This window comes from Herpailurus yagouaroundi, unplaced genomic scaffold (genome assembly GCF_014898765.1).
Source record: "Herpailurus yagouaroundi ecotype Mexico unplaced genomic scaffold, PumYag 205, whole genome shotgun sequence".
NCBI lineage: Eukaryota > Metazoa > Chordata > Mammalia > Carnivora > Felidae > Herpailurus > Herpailurus yagouaroundi.
The window spans coordinates 8,848,636-8,862,465 of record NW_024412436.1 but is presented as its reverse complement, the minus strand read 5'-3'; the positions used below and the strand labels follow the sequence as shown (position 1 = coordinate 8,862,465).

At 41.5% G+C, this 13,830-nt stretch overlaps 1 long non-coding RNA gene across 1 annotated transcript in view; it reads left to right on the top strand.

Annotated features, from left to right (window-relative positions):
* The first annotated feature begins 12,134 nt into the window (after positions 1-12,134).
* Positions 12,135-13,830, top strand: part of LOC121014985 (uncharacterized) — a 53,247-nt gene continuing 51,551 nt past the window's right edge. Inside the window, exons 1-2 of the long non-coding RNA XR_005783549.1 lie at positions 12,135-12,342; positions 12,438-12,533. This is a non-coding gene — a long non-coding RNA (uncharacterized LOC121014985). The remainder of the gene's footprint in view (positions 12,343-12,437; positions 12,534-13,830) is intronic.

The following is a 13,830-nucleotide window of genomic DNA, read 5'->3' as shown; positions in this document are numbered from 1 at the left end:
AAAGAGTGAAGGGAGAAGGCTTAGCAAGTTCCAAAGCAGAGGCAGGCTGAGAGATAGTCCTAGAAAAATAGGATCTACTTGGGGTGCCTGGGTGACTTAGTTGGTTGGATGTCTGACTTCGGCTCAGGTCATGGTCTCACGGTCCGTGAGTTCGAGCCTCGCGTCAGGCTCTGGGCTGACAGCTTGGAGCCTGGAGCCTGTGTCTCCCTCTCTCTCTGACCCTCCCCTGCTCATGCTCTGTCTCTCTCTGTCTCAAAAATAAATAAATGTTAAAAAAAAAATTAAAAAAAAATAGGATCTACTTCATAAGAGCAGGGAAGAGCTGTGGGGTAAACATGGGGCCCAATTAAGAGTGAATCATGATTGTTTAGTGCCAAAGAATCTCCTCATTGCGGGCAACACTCTGGGATAAAAAGTTTCAAACCATGAGGCAATCTGCACCCACTTAATATGAAGGTTTGTTTAAAAAGCAATATCCCACAGGCGCCTGGGTGGCCAGCCGGTTGAGCATCCAACTCTTGATTTCAGCTCAGGTCATGATCCGAGGGTTGGGGATCAAGCTCCGCATTGGGCTCTGAGCTGGGTGTGGACCCTGCTTGGGATTCTCTCCCTCTCCCTCTGCCCTTCCTCCACTCACTCGCTCTCCTTTTCTCTAAAAAAAGAGAAGAAGAAAAGCAATATCCCAGATGAGATTGCCTTTTATCATCCTTTCAGAACTTGCTTGGTATCTTCAAAGGTCCAGAGTACTTTAGAGACCTTCGCTGTTGGCAGAACTCTCCATAACCTTCCAATCATTGGGGAAAGAGCTGCAGTGTGGACACTGACAACAGAAACCAGCCAGGGCAAAGAGTTTGGCAAAATGCCATGCCACTGCTATAGCACTGTAGCCCACACGTCTGGCCCGGTGGCTCCCCTGAGACCTGAGCTGGAAATGGATTCATAGATGCCAGCGAGCATTGGAAAAATCTCAGGAAAGCTGCCATTTAAATAGTTTGGTATGTCTGGCTGCACAGCTGCCTTTATTGTTCTAGTTGGCCTGTATACAGTTCTGGACTGTGATTAAAGGGAAGATAGAATTAATGTCCTTTGGACAACACCACCCAGCCAATAAGACTGGGATATAATTTATTTCTTAAGAGCACTATCAGGGACATCTGGGTGGCTCCATCAGTTAAGCATACGAATCTTGGTTTAGGCTTAGGTCACGATCTCACTGTTTGTGAGATGGAGCTCCACGTCGGGCTCTGTGCTGACAATGCAGATCCTGCTTGGAATTCTCTCTCTCCCTCTCTCTCTCTGCCCCTACCCTGCTCATGTTCTCTCCTTGTCTCTCAACATAAATAAATTAGGGGTGCCTGGGTGGCTCAGTCGGTTAAGCGTCGGACTTCGGCTCAGGTCATGATCTCGCGGTCCGTGAGTTCAAGCCCCGCGTCAGGCTCTGTGCTGACTGCTCAGAGCCTGGAGCCTGTTTCAGATTCTGTGTCTCCCTCTCTCTCTGCCCGTCCCCTGTTCATGCTCTGTCTCTCTCTGTCTCAAAAATAAATAAACGTTAAAAAATATTAAAAAAAAAAAAAGAGTGCTACCAACTTGAGCATGATTTGTGGCTGGCTTTCCAACTGGGCTGTAACCTTCAGGAGAAGTCCCCACCTCACCCTGGCAACAAATACAATCTTTGCCTTAAAGGTTCTTTTTATTTTAATTTTTAAATGTTTATTTTTGAGAGAGAGAGAGAGAGGGAGAGAGAGAGAGAGAGAATGGGAGACACAGAATCCAAAGCAGGCTCCAAGCTGTCAAAACAGAGCCCAATGTGGGGCTCGAACTCATGAACTGTGAGATCATGACCCAAGCTAGAGTCAGATGCTTCACTGACTGAGCCACTTAGGTGCCCTGCCTTAAGGGTTCTAAAACAAGTTTCAACCTAAGGTAGCCAGCAGAAGCTAAAAAGTTCCAGAACCCCCTGTCAGCCAATGAGACTGTTCACAGAGGTATATGGGATGAAAAGCAAGCATCATGATGTACTTACCACTCCATGCCCAGCATCTGGTGCCAAGCCTCGCGTGCAGTAAGCACTCCACAACAACTGATAAATACGTGACTGTAATAAGTGATTGGATGAATGAATTTAAATTGTTTAAGCTTTAGCCTCAAGCTAATTGGCAAGCTTCCTGATCAAGTTCAATCCACATGATTATATTATTCATATTTATCTGTAGCGTTTCCTTGAGCGTAAAGACAAAAACGAGGCATAAGATGGGAAGGGTACGACACCCTTTTTCTATGAAAACAGGCTGTAGTGTTGTCAGAAGGTCAAAAGCAGTGGTTCTTAGACTTAACTAATCCCTAGAAACAGCCAGGGAGATTTAAAAGGATAGATTCCTTAAAACTTCTACATAGTCCTAGTTCATTGGTTGGGGAAAGTGCCTAATTATCTGGATTTTTAAAACATTTGGGGTGCTTGGGTAGCTCAGTTGGTTAAGCTTCCGACTCTTGACTTCAGCTCAGGTCGTGATCTCACAGTTTGTGGGTTCAAACCCTGCCTCTGGCTTCATGCTGACAGTGCAGAGCCTGCTTGGAATTCTCACTCCTTCTCTCTCTGTGTCTTCCCTGCTCACACACTTGCTCACGCACTTGCTCTCATGTGTGCTCTCTCTCTGTCTCTCACAAAAAGATAAACTTAAAAAAAAAAAAACTACCCTAATGTATTCTGTTTGATGAGCGGGTATTGGGAAATATTGGGCCAACATGTTCTACCTTCCTAATGAATGTGAATATGGGCTCAGCACTGTTTCCAGTTTCTTTGCTTTTTCTGGGTAGTGGCACCATCCTGGTATGACTAGGACTAAGGATAAGGGATGATGTTGATTTTATTTATTGTTTATTTTTTAAAAAAAGGTTTACTGATTTATTTTGAGAGAGAGAGAAAGAGGGGGAGGGGAAGAGATCAACTTGTTCCCATCGGAATTATTATGGACCTTCTGGTCAAAATGCCTTCTCTAAGAACTCTCTTCAACTAGGTGCTCCATGAATTCAGGAATCTTATCTCATTTGTTCTGTGTCCTCAACATTTAGCAAAGTGCCTGGCATCTATGAGATGTGCAAGAAACCTTGTTTTCACAAGCAAGGTGATCATCTTGCTTCCTCTCGGACACGCTGGTGACTGACAGCTCATTACTCATTGACATGGCAATTTCCTTACTTAGCATAATGATTGGGACATATAATTTAATACATGTACATTACAACTAACTTACATTATGAGTACAATATTGATTAAAATTATAAGAGGAAATAACCAACTTTTATTTATAGCCTTGGAACTATCTTCTTTCTATTGGTTTTAGCTCTGACCTGTGAAAATAACTTTATCTCTCTTATATGCTCCCTTATTATCTAGTCATCCCATTAACTTTTGGGTCCCTGCAGTAAAGTAGGTAGCAGTGAGCAGATGTCGTGCCTGCCTTCACTTAGGTAGAAGGTAATGATGATCGATGATCTATAAATATCTCTATATTATATTTTTACAAATACATAACCAAAGACTGTGATAAATTTGATGAAGCAAATATATATAAGATGCCACAAAAAAGACCAGCAGAGACATTCTATTTAGAATGAAGACTCAGAGAAAGGAGTTTTGCAAAGGTAACATTTGAACTGAAACGTGATGGGTGAGTAGCCATTGGCTGGAGGTGGGGGGCGGATAAGGAAAAAGAATATTCCATTAAAGGAAGTGGCAGGTGTGGAGGAAGCTGGTTCTATCCCAAGAAGCAGAAGGTCCATGTGGCAGGGGGAGGAGGACTACGTGGGATTGGTCAAGGCTGGTGGTGAGCCAGGGGGTTTATGCATTTCAGATTATCACTAGCATTGTAGAAATGTTTTTGTCCCTGTTGGATAAACTCATCTAATTTTATATATTCCTTGTTGGAAGATGTAGTTTCTGGTCCAGGAGTCTTTTCTGACCCCCTTTGCTGCCAGGTTTGTGCCTGGCTTTAGCTCAAATGGGGCAATCCTTCCAGCAGCCTTAAGAATTCATGTATACATCCCTAAGGAGCTACTCTTGTATGTTCTATATAGAATCTTTGCGTGTGTGTGTAGCTTTCTCACATACGTGATGGGATTCTCAGCTAATAAGAGTACATTTACAACCATGAGAAAGTCAATTCGATGGCTTTGGCTACACCTTTTATGTTCCTTTATTAGTCCCCTGTGCTAACAGAGTTTAATCAGGACTTCACTTTCTACCTCAACTATTATTCCTGGCTATACCTTCACTCTCATCTTAGATTATAACCTTCTTGGGGTAGAATCCAGGGCTGAATCATTCTGTACACCCAGAAGACACTCCCTTAAACTGGGACCTCATCACTTACCTTTTTCTCTTGCTCTCTCCAGGCATTCATCACTGCTGTACAATTGTCAGAGTAAGCATAAGGTGAGTGGTTGGTTTTATCTTAGAAAAACATCCCAACTATGTTTAGTACATATTTTGGCCTTGAGGGGGTTTATTTTACATTATCTTCTGCCTTATTATAAGATATTGAATGGCTTGTGCTATAGGGATCTGGGGAAGGTGTCTTTCCAGTCATGCTTTGGGTTTAAGAAGAAACAGATCAATTAAGGGAGTAATGTGACACTTGGTTTGGAGAATGACAGAGACCATTAGTCTCTATAGAACATTGTTCATAAGTAAGATATACCTGGCATGGGGTTTAACATGTTTTGTAACAGTAATTGCCTTAGTTTATAGTTTTCTTTGGCTTTTTTTTTTTTTAAAGAAATGCATCACTTTTGACAGAGTTGCTGTCTTTTTTGAATTACTGAATTACATTTAGTCCATTGTAAGGAAAAGGATTGTCTTATTCAACACTATGTTCCAACACCGGGCACAGTGCCTGGGACATAGAGACACAGATATTTATTTAGATTATTATGGGATTCTAGGGCATGTAGATGCTTCCTGGAAATGTTTATGTTTATATTTTTGTGCTGGCTACATTGTATTAAAGCTTTTTTCTTTTTTTAAAAAAAATTTGTTTTTAACATTTATTTATTTTTGAGACCGAGAGAGAGCATGAACAGGGAAGGGTCAGAGAGAGAGGGAGACACAGAATCTGAAGCAGGCTCCAGGCTCTGAGCTGTCAGCACAGAGTCCGACGTGGGGCTCGAACCCACGGACTGCGAGATCATGACCTGAGCCGAAGTCGGACGCTTAACCGACTGAGCCACCCAGGCGCCCCAAAGCTTTTTTCTTTTTAAAGATATTATTTTTAAGTAATCTCTATACCCAACGTGGGGCTTGAACTCACAACCCTGAGATCAAGAGTCATGCACTCTACCGACTGAGGCAGCCAGGTGCCCCTGTTTGTATTGAAGCTTTAAGTGCATCTCATTACTTCAGGCTGTCATAAGGTCTCTAGATCCCCTGGTGGCATAAGGAGTTTTATCTGAGAGAAAGTACTCTGTCCTGTGCACTCCACTGGAAGGGAGTTCCTCACTGTTTCTCTTGGAGAACAGAATCTCTTCTTAGTTATATTCATAATAACTCAGCAAAGCCCTTGGCACATAGTAAGTGGTCAACATGTGTATGGATGGCAGAGAATGAAGACATCACTAAAGAAGGAATTGTATTGGCTCCACAGCTGTGACCAGTAGAGCAGTGAATGGTCAACTTTGAGATGTGCTTCCTGTTCTCTGTCAACTTCTAAAGATTCAGTTCTCAGTACTATTGTTGGCCACCAATGATGATATTGTCTGGAACAGTATTGACTCAGAACATTCAATCAATCTGCTAAAGGGGATCATATGGCTGCCTGGGGTTGAACTCTCTTCTCTTTCTTGGATGGGGACAAGTCATGTTCTTTTATGGGGGATGCAGTTTGAAAGGTCCCTCGCTGTCTCAGTGATTTGTGGTAGCCTTGGCCATCCCCAGAATCTGTGGCAGAGATCCGGCTGTCTGGCTTTGAATACAAACAAGTTTCTGCAACCCCTGTGGGAAATCTTTATAGGCAAGGCCAGAACAAGTCATATTTGTAGTAGAAACTGTCAAAATGCTGTGAATAGAGTGATAAAGAAAGCCTTTGGCACTCCCCACACACACAAGTCTACCTCCCCTCTGTCACAGAGTACACTTCTCAGAGACTGAGAAGTCTAAGATGACACATTTGCTAGTTTTCTCAGAGGCAGAAATTATTTTAGGTAATGTACCCTTATTTTTTAGAATCCTGTATTAGATTGAGAGAGTAGATGCCAGTGGAGAGGTAGGGTAGGGATCGGGGACAAAGCTTAGTACTAAAAGAGAGAGGGAAAGAAGACAAAGAGAAAGATAGAAGGAAGAAGAAAAGGAGTGTGTGTGTGTGTGTGTGTGTGCCCACACATGCATGCACGCATATGTGTTTGTGTGTGTGTGTGAGAAGAAAGAGAAGTGGAGAGAGAGGAGAAAGAGAGAGGGAGACAGAGACGGAAAGAGGTCATTTTATGCTAAATGCTAAATGAAGGCCCCAGGAATTGGAATACTAAATTTAATTATGTCCTCACTTCATACTTTTTTTGTTGTTAAATCTTAATATGAGAAAGGGCACAAATAAACTGAATATTCACATTTTAGTTAGCTAAACAAAAAATTGGCAACAATGTTAGAATTTTGAGGGCAGGAGTTTATTTATCACTGTATTCCCAGTGCCTAGAACACTGCCTTGACCCTAGTAGTCCCAGAACAAATATGTATGAGTAAAAAAATGAATTAAACACTACCCAACATTTCCAGAAGGATTAAAACCAAGTCCTTACAAACTTTTCCATAAAATAGAATGGGGAGCACATTTCCCAACTCTTTTGTGAGATCATCCTGATGCTAAAGCACAGACATCACAAGAAAACTGCAGATGAATATCTCTTATGAATATCAGTGCAAGAATCCTCAACAAAATATGAGTGAACCACATCCAGAAACATATACAAAGGATGATATACCATGATGAAATGGTATTTATCTTGGGAATACACAGTTGGTTTAAAATTGGAAATCAACTAATGTAATATCAATAGAATAAAAAACAAAATGCACAAGATCATCTCAATAGAGAAAGAATTGCTTTCTCATGATAAAAACATTCAACAAACAAGGAATAAAAGGAACTTCCTCAACCCAATAAAAGTCATCTATAGAAAATCCACATCATATTTAATGATGAAAGACTGGACGTGTTTTCCCTAGGAAAAAATGTCAAGGGTATCCATTCACACCATTTCTATTTGACAGTGTACTGGAGGTTCTAGTCATGACAATTTGGCAAGAAAATGGAAAAAAGTCATTCAGACTGGAAAAGAAGAATTAAACTATCTCTATTCACAGACAACCTGCTCTTGTACATAGAAGACTTCAAGGAATCCACTAAAAAACAATTAGAAGTAACAAATGAGATCAGCAATGTATCAGAATATAAGATTAATATGTAAATATTAATTGTATTCTTGTATGTTTGCAGTGAACAATCTGAAAATGAAATAAAATAAAAGCAATTATATTTACAAAAGAATAAAACACTTAGACATAAATTTAACAAAAAGTGCAAAGCTTATGTTCTGGAAACTGTAAGACATTGTTGAAATAAATGAAAGATGACCTCAGTAATTTGAAAGATAGTTCATTTTCATGGACTGGGATATTATTAAGGCCGCAAATTGATCTACAGATTCAATGCAATCCCTATCAGTGTTCCAACTGGTTTCTTGGTAGAAACAGACAAGCTGATTCTAAAACTTAATATGGAATTGCAAGGGACCCAGAATAGCCAAAATAGTTCTGCAAAGAACAAAGTAGGAGAATACACACTTTTTAATGTCAAAATTATTACAAACTAATGGTAACCAAGGGCATGGCATAATTATAGGCATGTAGATCAATGAAATAGAACTGAGAGTCCAGAAATAAACCCATGCATCTATGGTCAGTCGATTTTCAACAAGGGTGTCAAGACCATTTAATGAGGAAAGAATAGTCTTCAACACATGGTGCTGGGAAAATTGGATATCCCCAGGCCAAAAAATGAAGATGGCCTCATGCCACATATAACATTAATTCATGATAGATCAACCTAAATGTAAGAACTAATCCTATAAAACTTGTAGAAGAAAACAGAGGTAAATCTTCATAATCTTGGATTTGGCAATAGTTTCTTTTTTTTTTTGTTTTAATTTTTTTTTTCAACGTTTATTTATTTTTGGGACAGAGAGAGACAGAGCATGAAGGGGGGAGGGGCAGAGAGAGAGGGATTCACAGAATCGGAAGCAGGCTCCAGGCTCTGAGCCATCAGCCCAGAGCCTGACGCGGGGCTCGAACTCACGGACCGCGAGATCGTGACCTGGCTGAAGTCGGACGCTTAACCGACTGCGCCACCCAGGCGCCCCAGCAATAGTTTCTTAGATAGATCAAAAACACAAGCAAACAAGGAAAAAATAGACACATTGAACTTCATCAAAATTATAAACTCTTGTGCTCCAAAGAATGCTATCAAGAAACTGAAAAGAAAATCTATAAAATGAGAAAAAATTTTGCAAATCATAAATCTAAATGTCTAAATCTATATATACAACATCTAAATATGTAATATATAAATATATCTATGATATGTAAATAAAAAACCTCTTATAACTCAAGATAAGAAAGCAAATGTCCCAATTAAAAGATGGGCAAAGAATTTGTATAGACACTTTTCCAAAGAAAACATACAAATGTCCAATAGCACATGAAAAGATGCTTGACACCATTGGTTATCCTGGAGATACAAATCAAAATCACAATGAGATAGGCCTTCATACTAACAAGGGTGGCTATAACCAAATAGTCAGGTAAAAACAAGTGTTGGTGAGGATGTGGAGAAATTGGAACTCTCATACACTGCTGGTAGGAATGTGAAATGATGCAGGCACTTTGGAAAACTTTAGGACAAGCTTTCAAAAAGTTAAACCTAATGATACCATATGACCATGTAATTCCAGTTCTAGATATACACCCATGAGAAATGAAATATATATCTACATAAAAACACATACATGACTATTCATAGCATCATTACCCATAATAGCTGAAATAACCAAAAGTGAAAACAACCCAAATATCCATCAGTTGACAAACGAATAGATAAGATGTGGTATGTTCATTCAATGGAATATTATTTGGCCAAGAAAGCTTCATAACAATTAATGATGCCACAACATGAAACATTATGCAAAGTGAGAGATGTGAGTGACAAGAACCACAAATGATGATTCTATTTATATGAAATGTCTAGAATACGTAAATCTATAAGAGACAAAAAGTAGATTGTGGTTGCTTGTAGGTCAGTGCAATGAGTTTGGAGTGATAGCTAAAGGGTACAAGTTTCTTTCTGGAGTGATACAAAACAAAGTTGATTGTGGTGATGTTTGTACAACTCTATGAATATACTAAAAACTATTTCACTGTGCACTTAAATGGGTGAATTATATGGTAAATAAATTGTATCTCTATAAAGCTGTTATAAAAAAAGAGAATGGGTTAATAACTTGAAAGTTTTGAGATTTGAATAGAGCTTTTTATTTTTTTTAATTTTTTTTAATGTTTATTCATTTTTGAGACAGAGAGAGACAGAGCATGAATGGGGGAAGGTCAGAGAGCGAGGGAGACACAGAATCTGAAACAGGCTCCAGGCTCTGAGCTGTCAGCACAGACAAGGCACGAACCCACGGACCGCGAGATCCGCGAGATCATGACCTGAGCTGAAGTCGGCCGCTTAACCAACTGAGCCACCCAGGCGCCCCTGAATAGAGCTTTTTATATAAAGAAATAAATAAATAAAGTTCATACCCAAGTCCTAAAATTAATCAATAAAACCCTTGGAAATCAAAGAAGATTTCTCCTTCATTAAAAAAAATCGGTCTTTGATACAGGATTAGATTTCCTGCCTAACACTCAGACTCTATAGAAATAAATTTTGAGGAGGAGCCTCTTATTCGCCAATGTTGTGGTAAATAAAACAACACGATGCATTTGAAGGCATTTGCAACAGGGCAGAGTAGACTTGGACAAAAGTGTGACAGCCCCCTTAACTCCTAAGTTGAGCTCCCTGGTGGCCCAGGGGCTCAGCGCAGCATGGCATTCTCAGGAGCGCCCCTTGATATCCAACAGTATTTGAAAAGCAATTTCTGGGCACCTGGGTGGCTCAGTCAGTTAAGCCTCTAACTCTTGATTTCAGTTCAGGTCATGATCTCATGGGTTCATGAATTCGAATCCTGCATCCGGCTCTGCGCTGACACTATGGAGCCTGCTTGGGATTCTGTCTTCCTCTCTCTTTGCCTCTCCTTCACTCTCTCTCTCTCTCAAAAATAAATAAATAAACATTAAAAAAAAAAAAAAAGAGGGGCACCTGGGTGGCTCAGTTGGTTAAGCATCCAACTTTGGCTCAGGTCATGATCTTATGGCTCCTGAGTTGGAGCCCTGCATCGGTCTCTGTGCTGTCAGCTCAGAGGCTGGAGCCTGTTTTGGATTCTGTGTCTCAGTCTCTCTCTGCCCCTCCCCCAGTCACGCTTTGTCTCTCTCTCAAAAGTAAATAAACATAAAAAACAAATTTAGGGGTGTCTGGGTGGCTCAGTTGGTTAAGAGTTTAACTTTGGCTCAGGTCATGATCTCACAGTTCATGAACTCGAGCCCCATGTCAGGCTCTGTGCTGATAGCTCAGAGCCTGGAGCCTGCTTTGGATTCTGTATCTCCTTCTCTCTCTGCCCCTACCATCTCTCATGCTCTGTTCTCTGTCTCTCAAAAATAAACATTAAAAAAAAATAAACAGAAAAAAAGAAAAGCAAGTTCAATGTTATGAATAATTCCAAGCCATTCTTAAATACGAAGCAAGCTTACTGAAATCTCTCAGGGCAGGGGTGCCTAGGTGGCTCAGTCGGCTAAGCTTCCTACTTTGGCTCAGGTCATGATCTCACAATTCGTGGGTTCAAGGCCTACATCAGGCTCTGTGCTGACAACTCAGACCCTGGAGCCTGCTTTGGATTCTGTGTCTCTCTCCCTCCCCCCCAACCTTGCCCACTTTCTGTCTCTGTGTTTCAAAAATAAATAAATGTTCAAAAAAATTTTTTAAATCTCTTGGGGCGCCTGGGTGGCTTAGTTGGTTAAGTGTCCAATTTAGGCTCAGGTCATGATCTCATGGTTCATGGGTTCAAACCCTTTGTCAGTTTCTGTGCTGACAGCTCAGAGCCTGAAGTCTGCTCTGGAGTCTCTGTCTCTGTCTCTTTCTCTGTCCCTCCACCGCTCACACTCTGTCTCTCTCTCTCAAAAATAAATAAACATTAAAAAAGTTAAAAAAAAAAATCTCTGTCACTTGCTTCTCAGCAACTCATGAACATGACAGCTACCCCAATAATCCTTTCCTCCATCATCTGTGTTCACCCTCATCTCCCCCCAAGCTCTTTCCAATCCTGTCCCAATGGTTCTTTTTCCCCTCTCCCATCTCGTCTCTGTGTGTCATCTATATTCACTGGTCAATGATTACCTGTCATTTCTAGTGTCAATCAATTCAGCCCATTTTGATGACTTTTAATCCCCTCTCACCCATTACCTGATCCCTATGCAAGAAAGGTCACAAAGATAGAATGCAGTATAAGAGGCATTGGTCACCTTGCCCAAGACATCTAAAAATTAGAGACAATAGGTTAAGACTTGTGGAAAGAGAAGTGGGCCCTGCCCGGTACTTTCTGGAACCTTCTTGTTACCTGGGTGGCCAGGACATCAGCTGGAAGCAGGGGAAGGGGATTCAGTTCTCCTGAGCTCAGTGACTGTCAACCCAGTGTGAAGGCGAAAGTTTTTCAATTTTAAAAGACAAGACTCTTAACATTCACATTCCTCATCTGAGGTGGACTGACCCCAAGCCTTTGAAGTCAAGGAAATTATAAGGCTTCTTAAGGATCTAAAAGAATCCACAATGATGCAATTCTTTCCAACAGAGTTCCTGAGGGGGATGCTTCAAATGCCAAACTGAAGACAGGATGAAAGGGGTTAGAAAATCACCAATTCTGGGAGCATTCAGACTGCTTCTCAAGCTATTTGCTAGCCAATAGCACTGAGTGATTGTCCTCTGTATACCCAGTGCCATTAGCCTGTACATTTCGAGTTCTGTAAAGAGAACCCTCCCTCACCCCTGGGCCAAAGGAAGTGTATTTTTCTCTGCAAACAAACTCCTTCTGGGAGTTCCGCGGCATTCTGCATTCTCTGCACCAGAGTTAGAGGTCTGTGCTCTAATTTCACACAAAAAGAGGAGGCAGACTCTTCTCCTGGACTCCCCTGCGTGTTCTCCTGCAACAGTAAGAATATTTCACTCAGCCGGCACAGCCTAGACTGGCTTTAGAAGGTTCACTTGATTGAAGATGAGTTTCTGATCTGCTATCTCTCGACTTAGGTTGAAATCCTTCCACTGAGGAGAGACAACAGGAATCTCACATAGATCTATGGGTATCACTGTTTGCAATGTGGATTCTCTGAGGGAAGATGCCAGGTAAGGTGCCATCAGTTAATGAGCCAAAAGGCCTTTGGTGTTTATACACATTAGAGAGTAACATTTTAGCGGGGCAAGGAACCAACTACTTTCATTTGAACCCCATCTTCCTGTTTTCTTCTACCAGCCCACCTTTTGGTGGTTGTTTAATTTATTGGCACCAGTGAGATACAGGTTAAGGGAGAGATAAGAACAGTAAATCTCACTTGGTCAAGCTCAGGCAAAACAGTGCTGGGGGAGTGTGATTTAGTACAAGTGTCAGAGTTTTTCAGAAAGTATCCACGGCTCCTAGACTAAGTGTATGGCTGATGCGGGGCAGGGACAAGAAGCCAGATTGAGAAGTCTGACTTCAGTTTGGAGCTCGAGTTCATACATTTAATGGATGAATGATGTTGAGTCTTCCATCTGAAAAGGTAGATGCCATAGAAAATAAGTAGCTGGGCGATTCTGTTTTGATGGCTACAGGAAATTTCTTTACAAAATATGAAGAGGCTAAAAGAAGAGGGTTTTTAAAGTTTAAAAATAAAAAGCTTGCTGGGGCACCTGGGTGGCTCAGTTGGTTGAGCATCGTACCCCGGTTCAGGTCATGATCTTGCGGGTCGTGAGTTCGAGCCCCACATCGGGATCTGTGCTGACAGCTCAGAGCCTGGAACCTGCTTCAGATTCTGTCTCTCTCTCTCTTTCCGCCCCTCCCCTACTCATGCTCTGTCTCTCTGTCTCTCTCTTTTCTCTCTCAAAAATAAATAGACATTAAAAAAATAAGTTAAAAGCTTGTTGACTTCTGACAACTGAACACGATGTGCTGTTGAATTAGGGTGTCTGGGAGGGGTTGCAAGCATCAGTGGAAGGCCAGCAACACTGGGTGACGGGCTGTGTGTGACATTGCCCAGGGCAGGAGTGCCCCTTCCCATTAGTGCGTGTGTTGGAAGATGGGGGAAGGGAGGAGGAGGTAATGAAATGATTGTTGGCCTTCCAAATGTGTGGCTGTGTACTGTGGTTCAAATGTGTGTGGAGCTGTTGGTGACGGAGGATGAGGGCAAAATACAGGTTGGCACGCCACTTGCCAGGTGGAATATGTGATATTCCTCAGACACTCCTGGCTACCCAGGAACAAAGGAAAGGGGTTTAAGTGCTTGCCATGGTGATGTGGGAAACTAAGGCAAATGAAAAATTAAATTCCCTTCCTGCCTGCAGCCCACTGACAAGTCCTTGAAACCTCCCTCTAGGAGCTCAGCTGCCTCTATGATGACACTCTGTTGGGGGCAAAAGAGAACCATGGCTCAACATTGTCCCAACC